Genomic DNA, 11,641 nt, shown 5'->3' on the forward strand with positions numbered 1-11,641 from the left:
CTTCCCCACCCTAGCAAGCTACTATAGTGCTCAGTAAGTCCCACCACAAGCTTCAGAGATTCCACAGATTACGCAGGCATTGCCTGGATTTTACAGGCAACGCCAGATTTCGTGGAATCTTCAAAATCTACACAATTGTGAATTATGTAGGTCCCTACTTACAAACCAGCAAAAGCAATCACTAACACTATTCCAGAAAAATATCGTTACAAACCATTAGCTTGCTAGTGTGCCACAAAACAGAAAGAGAGGGCTAAAGGGATTGTCTGCTTGTTTACTAAGCCCATGTGCTTAAGGTCTCCAAAGTACAGGGACAACTAGTTAACTGTGAATTACACTTTTGTACTCATGCTTTATTATTCATGTGTTAATCACTATTCATTGCAAATGGGTTATGCTTAACAATCCATTTCAGATAATACATTCCAGCTCTACTATGTATCCGTTGTTTGTATATTGCAATAATGTAAGTATGCTAGACATGTATGTGCTTATTTCAAGTCCAGCCAAACAGTCAAACAATTCAGTTTATTTTGAATTTGACCATCATATTAATGGGTAAAATGCACCCATGACAGAAAACACAAACCTATGAAAATGATCATAATAGCATAATTTTTATATGGGTTTCATTATTCTATATAAATCATTATAATTGAGTATCAATTTTGTACTTGGCCCTGCATCCAATATGGAAGGGAGCTATACCACTCTGAGTAAATTATTTAGGGCCTTGTTACATGGTAAATTTGCGCAGGTCCTGGAGCTCTTAACACTTGAATTGTCCACACTTTAACACCTGAAACTAGTTTTAAGTACTTATGTAGATCAAAGTTATGCCTCTCTGGGGCAGGATTCTCTGGGTTACACAGTTTCTGTTACACTAAAGTAAAGCCACTCTAGATTACCTTAGTGTAAATACTCTTTGCAAGAGACTGGAGGCAGAGTAGAGACTGGGGAAGCTTTGGACGGGCTGGTCCAGTCACTAGGGAAACTCAGCACTGGGCAGATAGCTTGGGTCTGCAACTGTGCTGGCCCCAGCAGATTTACCTTAGGCCCTGGGAGCCAGGGAAGCTGCAGACACAATGTTCCTGCAGCTGGGAGCCTGGCCAGCAGCCGGAGCACGACTCCAGCCAGCCAGGTTCCAGTTTTCAGCAGTACACACTGCCTCCACATGTGCTGCCCCACCTTTTTCCCTGAACAGGTTTTTTTAACCCCAGAATCTTCCCCTCACTCCTGCGCTGCAAGGTAGCACCATGAAGAATGCCTGAATGTGCAGTGTGTGGCACTGCAGATGGCTATACTTGTCTGGATGCAGCCAGGGAGTGCTTAGTCACCACCTATATTTATCTACCAGAGGCATAGAAGAGCAACTTTTGCACCCTGGGTAGCGGCTGAGCATCCAGAAGCTCTGGATGCTGTGCTGCCAGCAGTAGCACTTATTTTGCACCACCCAACTTTTTTTCCTCTCCTAAAAGGCAGTGCCCAGGGATGCTATGGTTGTCCCCTTCCCCAAGTTATGCTACTGATGTGTACAGTGAGAAAAAATAAAAAGTTTAAGGTGTTCTGTAGACTTAACCTCATCTCTTTGGAACAGAGAAGTTTCTCAGCTATTTGCAGAGGGAGGGTCTAGAGGGTCTGTCTCCCATCCTCCATTTCTGGATACAAATCACAATTGTTCGGCCTATGTCCTTTGTTTTTATATTCACCTCTTCAGGTCCCCATGCCTCATGGGTTCCCTGCAACTGGACAGGATTGTAATTTACTCTTTTTACCCATCCTGCCCAATCATTGGAAGCCATTTTCTTTCCTGTCTGCAAACCACTGAGACACTTCTCTTCATATCCAGCCTTTAACCTTCCCATCTATCCTTTATATCATCTGTTCTTCTTTCACTGATTAAGGTTTCTATAATGCTTTGTGCTGCTCTGTAAAAATAAAGAACTTGCTATATTGGAGAAAATAAAATATTGCCATTGGAATAGAACCCACAAAATACGTTTTAGAGACTTTTCTTTTTAATTGCAGAGCTCCTACAAAATGATGTTGCTACCCAAGATTTTTTTTTTCATGAAATTGTACAGGCATACAGTGAACACCACTTAATTAACAGCAGACTGGTGACATAACTGCTGTTGAGCTGCTTATCAAAAAGGGAAGCCCATTCATCCAAAAAAAGTTCCATATGCAACCTTAATTAGGCAGCTCTGCCTTCATTTTTTGGCAAACAGAATTGTATAGATTTTTGTTTCATCTTTGTTCATAGGGTCTAATTATTTCCAGCACAGAAGACTTAGGGTGGACTGGGGTGGTAAAAAAAAAATCCAATGACAGGACATGTGTGACACAAACATTAGCTTTCTCCTCCTCCTCTTCCTCCCCTTACTTTTTGTGTTTGTTTGTGGGGGAGGAAATGTCCAGAAGAAGGCAGTGGTGGGAAGATAGCCAGAAACAGAAGAACTCTTAGATATCTGCTGCTAAACTGTGAAAACGGGTGTATTTACATCTTGTTTCAGCATTAGAAGCCATTTAAACTCTTTTGTCCCTTGCTGCAGTAGATATATAGTGCTTCCAGTAATTTGTTTTCAGAACATTTATCTATTATATTCATTTATCTTGACTGAACAGTATATAAAAATACAGAATCTTAAAACACTGGCAAAAAACTTTTCAATGTAAGTACATACCACACGAATATACACAAAAATGATGATATCATTGTAAAAATCAAGTAATTAATTTTGGCATTTCCTAACTTTTAAGATCTTTTATTTTAACTTGATTTGACCCCACTTGTGAATTCATTATGCTACAGCCAAACTATGGGATTCTCAGAGCATTACTTCCATTGAATCCGTTCCTTAATCAGTGCACAAGATAGGCAGCGCTCAATGAAAAGATAGTTAAATTATTAACAACTTTCATTTCATGCCACATCCCTCTGAGGCAGAGAGGCATGCTTAGGCATGTTTAATTTTACAGATGGAAGACAGCAAGACACAGAGATACTAAGCCAAAAAATATGTATTAATTGTTTGTGCTTGCCATGGGATTCCTTGGATCTAATTATTCAAAGTACTTTAAATTTTTGTAGTATTATTTATGTTCAATGATCAGCTCTTCGGTAGGAGCACTGAGATCTCCTGGAAATCTGGCCCCAGGTGTTTCAAGGTGAGTACCCAGAAAATATGGAATACAAAGTTAATAGTCATGAAAAGTTTGCTTTATGTGATCCTTCTAGCATCACATAGGAAATTTATGTTAGAACAAAGGATAAACCAGGTTTCCAGTGTGGCATTCAAAAGCCTTAACCACATGGGGAAAAACCCATAATATTAATTTTAGGTGTTTATTAATAAAATAATAATTTAGTCTTATGATGTTAAGTCGTTACAAACTTGTCTTTGCCTTTAATGAACTTTAAGATGATTGCAATTATTTTTATACTGAGGACACTTTGAAAAGGTTGTTTTTTCTGGTTGTTTATTTTATTTGATGAGAATTGCAGGATACTTAAAAATGTTCCAGTAGGCTTCTGCTTGTTCTTAGTCCTGAACCAGTCTCTAATATCAAAAAAGAGATAATCCTGTTGGCAATATTAAACATAGCCCAATTAGTCTTATGCCTAAGGTATCATGATCAAAGGGTAAGTATCACATTTATGCAAAGCCATTCCAAGGAACTTTGTATCTTTATTTACTATACAAAATATAAACAAAGTTGGATTCAGAAGGAGAAGCAATGCAATATCTACAACCTGAGATGCACTCACTGAAAAGGCCAGAAGGTACTACTGTATCACATAAGGATCTAAAAACTATACCTGTTGGAGATGCAAAGACTGAGCCATCAGTCTTGGAATTATAGCATCTTAGAGAAGTAGGGCTAGAAGGGAACTCCATAGGTCATCTAGTCCAAACCCCTGCCTGAGGCAGGATCATCTGTATCCAAGCCATCCTATGCATATCCATAATCTAACTGCTTAGTAAAACTACCATCAAATCTGACTCAACACAAGACATAACACCTAACCTGTCACAGATAAAGCAGGGGGATCATGGCAGCCAATGCCCCACTCCTGTAAAAGGTGAATATATGCTCAAGAGATCCCAGGTAAAAGACCACACTTCCAGCTACAAAGGAAGGCAAAACCTCTCCCAGTCCAGACCAATTTGACCAATCTGAAAACTCCTTCCTGAATCCAAACACAGTGATTGGGGTGACCCTGAGTTGAGGGGCAAGACCCTCTAGCTAGGAACCAGCTTTAAGTCCCAGCATAAGGAGGACTGGCATATCCCAATCAAGATCCCCAGCCTTGACTGCAGTCAACACCCAATTCCTCTGAGGAAGATCAAAATAAATGAATAAAAAACTCTGATACATAGTAGAAAGCAGGGTGGGAGGAGTGAAATCCCCTCCCAGTCCCATGTGGCAATCAGCAAAGCCCATGAACACGTGAAATACCCATTGTCAAACATGGTCATAGCTACCTATGGCTATTGCTGCCCAACCTCTTCTTGAATACCTCCAGTGACAAAGAGTCTACAAGTTCCCTAGGCAGTTTTTCCACTGCCTTACTCTTCTAACAGTGAAGATTTCCTGATATTGAATCTAAAATTACTTTGCTGCAACTTTAAGTCATTGGTCCATGTGCTTGTCTCTGCAGCAAGAGAGAAAATTTTCCTTCTTCATTACAGCAGCTCTTTAAGTATTTCGAGACCATAAACATCTCCTTGCCTTTGTCTTCCCTGAAAGCACAAATTTGGGTAAGATGGGGTTGGAACAGGAGTTGATAAAAGATATATGATTAATTTGTATGTGGCTATAGGAACTCCTGTTTTCTCTTGGAGAAGAAAAAGGTAAGCAGTGCTAAAAGGACATAAATTATTTTCAAAACACATTCCCTCTTTGGCAGGCAATCATACCAGTTTCTGCATTTGATCCTACTCCTTTCCTGAATACCTCTCCTCTGGAACAGGAAACTGTCAAAGATCAAAGTCTTTGATTTCAGATGCCAATGGCAAAAGATCAGATGGCAAAAGGTCAGAAGCTAACACAACAAACTCTGTAATTGTAGTCTCACACTATTATTCTTTAGTTTGTAACAGTGCTGCATGCACACATCCCTATCTGTGCCTCATTTCAAATCACTTGAGCTCCCATACGAGAGAGAAACTAACCTTGAACAAATTGCAGCCTAGTCAAAGAGAGATACCGTACCCCTAGTGACCAGATAAAAATGAAACTCCAAATTGGCTGAGTTTAACGGAATTGTAAAATTAAATAATATACTATGCTTGCCCTCTTGTGACCAAATAGGACCAGTACCACCCAAGCAAAAATATAACCCCCATTTTTATGAAACTTGAGAAAACAAAGAAAGCACAAATGCCAACCTGTTAATTATTCATGCCAGGCATGAAATAATTGGCTATTCTGTTTTCTATAACTTTGAAAGAACTTCTGCCCAAAGCGGAGATCTTGGAGCATTCCCAAGAGACACAGCTTGTAACCTGATCAGTTACAAACAATATCTCCCCGCCTCCGGTTAGTTTTATTTTTTTTTCTTCTGGCGTAACCCCGTTCCTGCCGGCTCGCTCTTCTCATCTTATCTTATCTTTCGTACGTCCCTCTTGTCAAGAGCTCTCGGTAATCTGCAGACCATAGTAATTTGTGTAAACTGTTTGAAACCTGTACTCAGCAAGTCTGCAACCCACTGTAATTGCTGGGTGACAGAACATATGCATGCTGTAACTAAGAAATCAACTGCTTCTGCCTATGCTGCAATCAATCATCAGTAGCGTAAGTAAAATAAACTTTCTGTGTAACCAATACGCTTTAAATCATCTGACTATCTGACTCCTGCTCACCATTAACACCTGCCTGTCCGGTCATAAATCCCCCCTCGCGCCAAGCCAGTCGTACCGACCCAGGCTCGCAGGTCAAGGGTGCACCAGCATCTGGGCGCAACAGCAACCAGTTCCACTTCCTTCCTATCTTATTTAGAGCTACTTAGTCCTACCTGCTAGCATACCATAACAATGATTGCTTGACATGTAATGCAGGAATTTACCACTTGAATTTAGCATAAATGAACCCAAAACTCTTGCATTCTTATTCATATCTTTAACATTTTCCTCCCTGGTAGGTATGACAGGGTGGACAAGGAAGGAAAAAATATGGAATAAAAGCAAGCAAAGAATGAAACAGAACATAAGGAAGTCCTGTAAAACAGAAAACAAACAGACTGTCCCTCCTGTTCCTCTTCATCACAAACACAAAATTTCTTGTCAAAGGGGCATTCATAGGATCATAGAAAAGTAGGGTTGGGGAAAACCTCATGAGGTCATCTAATCCAGCTCCCTGCTCAAGGCAGGATCATCCTTGACTACAAGTACCTGTCTAAACTGCACTTGAAAACTTCCAGGGATGGAAATGTCATGCTTCTCTAGATAGCCTGTTCCAGCGCTGGTTCACTCTCATAGTCAGAAATTTCCTCCTAATCTCCAGCCTAAATTTCCCCTGCGGTAGCTTGAGGACATTGTCCCCCACAGCCATTTTTTCTATAACCACCCATCAGGTATGTGAAGTCTGTTATCAAATCTCCACTCCCACCCCAGTCTTCTCTTCTCTAGGCTAAATAACCCTAGTTCTTTCAGCCGTTCCTCCTAAATCTTGCTTCCCAGACCCCTAATCATTTTTGTTGCCTTGCGTTGGACTCTCTCCAAACTGTCCACATCTCTTGAAGTGTGGGGCCAAACTGTCTTTTGTTAAAAAGGAACAAAAGGTAGTAAGGAACTTCCTTACTACCTACTCATCTCATTTTATGTTAACCAGGGATCCAGGTTTTCTGTTACCCATGGAGAAAACCATGGATTTCCCCTTTTATTAGGGAAAACACAAATTTCTCCTTTTAGCAGAGAAACCTGTGATACCCCACTTTTGCAAAGAGCAGGAACCACACCCCCCCCCAGCAGGAATTAAGGCTATGTGAGCATAAAGCAGGTATCAAATTTAGGCACAAATAGCTAAGTCGCATTAGCACCATGTAGACAGTCTAATGCTCATTAACACAGTGTGCGTCAATGGATACACAACATGTTAATGTGTATTAGTGCATCTGCACATGTGCTAACGTGACTTAGCTATTTGCACCTGAATTTAATGCACCTTAATGTGCATTAGCATGTCTATGTATAGATGTGCACCTAAATCTCCTTAATGCACCTTAAATAAAATATAGTGAAACCTTGACACTTGCAGTGAAGATCCACTGTAAATTACTCAGTTTTGCACATTAGCAAATGGTGAACAAACAGAAAAAAAATCAAGGATTGCACATAATGCTTGTGGCACCTTGCACAAAACGTTCATTATTACAAGTTTAGCTTATTTTTAATTATTGATGATATTTCATTATGTACTCTAATGCATAATAGAGTCTTTTTTATGATTAGGGAGAGCTGGTAAGCAAACTTCCATACAGTCTAGCTTTCTGCTACAGTGTAGTATAGCTATATAAAGCTTTCTGTAATTTTTGATGACAGAGGTGCCTTTTTAAAATTATATATCAGATGGATTAACAATGTAGAGGTAAGTGAAGTAAAACTTTACAAGTATTTTTTGTAATTTTACATCCATGGGTAGAATGTAAGTCTGAGGGGAGAGTCTAAGGCAAGTTTGAGAGGAAAAGGAGTCCAGGAGATTTGGCAGTACTTTCAAGATACCCTATTAAAGGCACAAGAGCAAGCTATCCCTATGTTATGAAAGGACTGAAAGCACAACAAGAGACCAGCCTGACTAAAGAGCAATCTCTTCAATGAATTGAAACTCAAAAAGGAATCTTACAAAAAGCGGAAACTTGGTCATAGTACTAGGAAAAATATAAGAGCAGCACATAGGCATGCGGAGAGAAAATTAAGATGTCCACATCCCAAATTAAGATGGAACTGGCAAGGTCTTAAAAGGCAATAAAAAAGAATTCTACAAGTATGGCAAAAGTAGAAGGAAGACCAAAGAACCCTTAGGTCCCTTGCAAAATGCAAAAGGCAGTCTAATTATAGATGATGCAGAGAAGGCTAAAATATTTAATGCCTTTTTGACCTCAGTCCTCACAAATAGGAACAGCTATAAGATGATGAGCACAGTTGGCAGCAAAGATAGGAAAAGAGAGAAAAGCCTAAAGAAGTGAAAGAAGAGATTGGGATTACTTAGAGAAGTTAGATGCTTTCAAGTTAGCAGGGCCAGATGAGATGTATCCTAGGGTATGAGGGAATTGTCTGAGGTAATTTCAGAACCTTTAGCTAGCCTCTTTGAGGACTTGTAGAGGTCAGGTAAGATCCTAAAAGATTGAGATCCTAAATGACAAGTATAGAGCCCATCTTTAAGAAAGGGGAAAAGGAGGATTCCAGGAATTACAGATTAGTTGGCCCAACCTGGACAATAATGGAATAGGTCCTCAAGGTGTAGCAGAAAGGCCCCTTTGTACATTTTCCTTCTGGACATGGATATAACAGAAGCCCCTTCTCGCCTGCACCCCCCTCTTCATTTTGTGCATTTCTTTTCCTTCTAAGTATTGGCAGACACCTAGCACACTCATTGCATGGGTGTGGCAAGACTCGACTCAGGACTAGCCAGAAAGCTGAAGTGGCTCTCTGTAGAAGAAACCTAGAAACTACATCTACATATCAATTAAGCTCAGTGTCTCTACAGAAAACAAAAGAACTAAAATATCCACTGCTAAGTTTGTAAATATATCCTGTGCTAACCTAACTCATTTACTGTCCCCAGTAGGCTTTGATCCTCACTACCTCACATTGCATTTTTATATATTTTTCACAGTGCATTTTCATATTTCATCTGGCTCATCTTTACCATGGCATTTTCTGCTTTATATTTTATATTTTATACTTTTAAACTCTTAAGGAAGGTACTCCCTGTAGAATGCAGTTATACCCTGAGTCATTGTTAAAACTGCATTGAAATTGTAATTGTAAAGTGATAAAATCTGTTGAGTGAATGTGAGTGAATGATGATCATCAGTAGACAATAGCCTAGCCAAAGGAACTCCATTTTAAGCTAATCAAGCTAAAGAACTGATTCTTGGAACTGAGCACTCACCCTATAGACTATTCCTGTAACCCATGACAATACAGCCATTAAGTCAATAAGTCAAGGGTAGACTCCCAAAACTTCAGGTACCAGCAGGCAGAGACCCCCCTGACTAACAGCTGTCAGGTACTACTCAAGACCCATGTGGGACAGCGACCTCTGGATTGGCTAGCCAAGATGATGCTGGGGGGTTACACACATCTGCTAGAAAGGGATAAAAGGCAGTAAAGCATGATCCTCAGTGGCGCCCTCTCATCCAGCACCTGACCTACCAAGACAGAAGGACAAGCAGGCAACCCCCTTCTGGAGAAGACATTGCCTTGAAGGAAGCTGATCACCAACAGCAGACTCCAGAGACTTGGATAGGTAGATGTACTGACACCAGTGCTCCCACAATCATTACAGCAGCTACTATACACTATACTACATGGGTTTAAATGATTGAGTGTATATGTGTTTGTATGTGCTAAGGTGGCTGGTACCACCCATAACTCAGAGTTTGCATTTATGATTTTATTAGTAACTTCACAGTCATCAGGAGTAGCCAGCACAGATTCACCAAAATCAAGTGATGCCTGAACAACCTGATTTTCTTCTCTGATAAGGTTTGAAGCTCTACAGATTAGGGGGAAACAGTAGATGTGATATACCTTGACTTCAGCAAGGCTTTTGACACAGTCTACCATGACATTCTCTTTAACAAGTTAAAGAAATCCAGATTAGATAAAAATATTGTAAAGTGGATAGAAAACTGGTTGGATCATTGTACTCAATGAGCTATCAATGACTCATTGTCTAGTTAGGAGGAGGTAACAGGTGAGGTTCCTCAGTGTCCAATATTGTTTAATTTTGTCATGAATGATTTGGATGACAGAACTGTGTGCATGTTTAGCAGATTTGTGGATGACAGCAAAAGTTGGGTGTTGCAGATGCTTTGGAGAGTAGGGCTATGATTGAGAATGACCTGGATAAACAGGGGAAATGATCCAACATCAACAAGGAAATTCAACAAGGATAAGTGCAAAGTCCTGCACTTGGAACAAAATAATTACATGCAAAAATACAGACTGAGAAATGATTGTCTAGGCTTCAGTACTGCACAGAAGGATCTGGGGGTTACAGTGGACCATATGCTTAATATGAGTCAAGAGTGTGCTCCTGTCACTAAAAACAGCTTTAGTACCACCAGAGGATTGGAGGATTTCCAATGTGACTCAAATATTTAAAAAGACTCCAGAGGTGACCCAGGAAAGCACAGGCTGGTGAGTCTAACTTCTGTTCTTGGAAAACTGGTAGAAACAATAATTTTAAAAAAAGAACTTTTCAGCATATGGATGAACATAACTTGCTGGGGAGGAATCAGCAAGGTTTTCCCAAAGGTAAATCATGCCTCATCAACTTAGTAGAGTTGTCTGAAGATGTCAGTAAGCAGGTAGGTCAGTGTGATTTAGTTGATATGGTATATCTTGACTTCAAAATGCCTTTGATAAGGGCTCTCATCAGAGGCTTTGTGAATTAGAAATTGGTTCAAAGATGTGAAACAAAGAGTGGGTATAAATGGTCAGTTTTGGGGATAGGAGAAATTGAACAGCAGGGTCCCCCCGGGATTTTTATTGGGACCAGTGCTGTTTAACATTCATAAATGATCTAGAAAATGGGGGTGAGTAGCGAGGTGGCCAAATTTGCACATGACATAAAATTATTCAAAGTGGTAATTACCAAGGCAGACTGAGGAATTACAGAAGGATCTGGCACAGTTGAGTTAATGGGCAATTAAGTGGCAGATGAAATTCCATGTAGATAAATGTAAAGTGATGCATATGGGCAAAAATAACCCGAAGTATACCAACATTATGATGGCCTTTACATTAGCTGTCATCACAAAGGAAAGAGATCTGGGAGTCATTGTGGACAGTTCACTATAAACCCTAGCTCAATGTTCAGCAGCTGTTAAAAAGGCAAACAAAATGTCAGGGATTATTAAGAAGAGAAGTATATGGAAACATGGAATGGAAAATGGATTCACAAAATGGAAAGTATCACTGTGTCCCTTTATAAATCCATGGTGTGTCCTCACCATGAATAACATACCCAATTTTGGCCCCCACACCTCAAAAAGGATATAGAAGAATTAGGGAATTTCCAGAGGAGGGCAACAAGGGTGATTAGTGGTATGGAGGGGCTTCCATATGAGGAGAGACTAAAGAGGCTAGACTTATTCAATTTAGAAAACAGGTGGGTGAGGAGGGACATGATAAGGGTTTACAAAATACTAAATGGTGAAGAAAAGGTAAATAGAGATTTATTATTTACTACCTCTTATAATACAAGGACAGTCATCATCCTGAATCCCGTTTTTCTCTGATAAAAAATCACAAATTTTCTGACACAAAAATCGCAAATTATCTGACAAAAACCCCAACATCTGTTATTAAAAACAAAAGCCCCCCACACCCTTCCCAAGTCTTGCTGGTGCCCCTCACACCCCACCAATTTCTCCACCAACCCTGCTGGTGCCCCTCACTGCGCA

At 40.0% G+C, this 11,641-nt stretch overlaps 1 protein-coding gene and 1 long non-coding RNA gene across 3 annotated transcripts in view; one reads left to right on the forward strand and one right to left on the reverse strand.

The window, feature by feature from the left end:
- Positions 1 to 11,641, reverse strand: part of SPAG16 (sperm associated antigen 16) — a 1,224,108-nt gene that overhangs the window by 542,737 nt on the left and 669,730 nt on the right. The gene's annotated exons all lie outside the window — the stretch shown is intronic.
- LOC109301977 overlaps positions 2,975 to 11,641 on the forward strand; it is a 124,967-nt gene continuing 116,300 nt past the window's right edge. The window contains exon 1 of the long non-coding RNA XR_002098677.1: positions 2,975 to 3,171. This is a non-coding gene — a long non-coding RNA (uncharacterized LOC109301977). The remainder of the gene's footprint in view (positions 3,172 to 11,641) is intronic.

Source organism: Gavialis gangeticus, unplaced genomic scaffold (assembly GCF_001723915.1).
Source record: "Gavialis gangeticus isolate Ggan-Ray unplaced genomic scaffold, GavGan_comp1, whole genome shotgun sequence".
NCBI lineage: Eukaryota > Metazoa > Chordata > Crocodylia > Gavialidae > Gavialis > Gavialis gangeticus.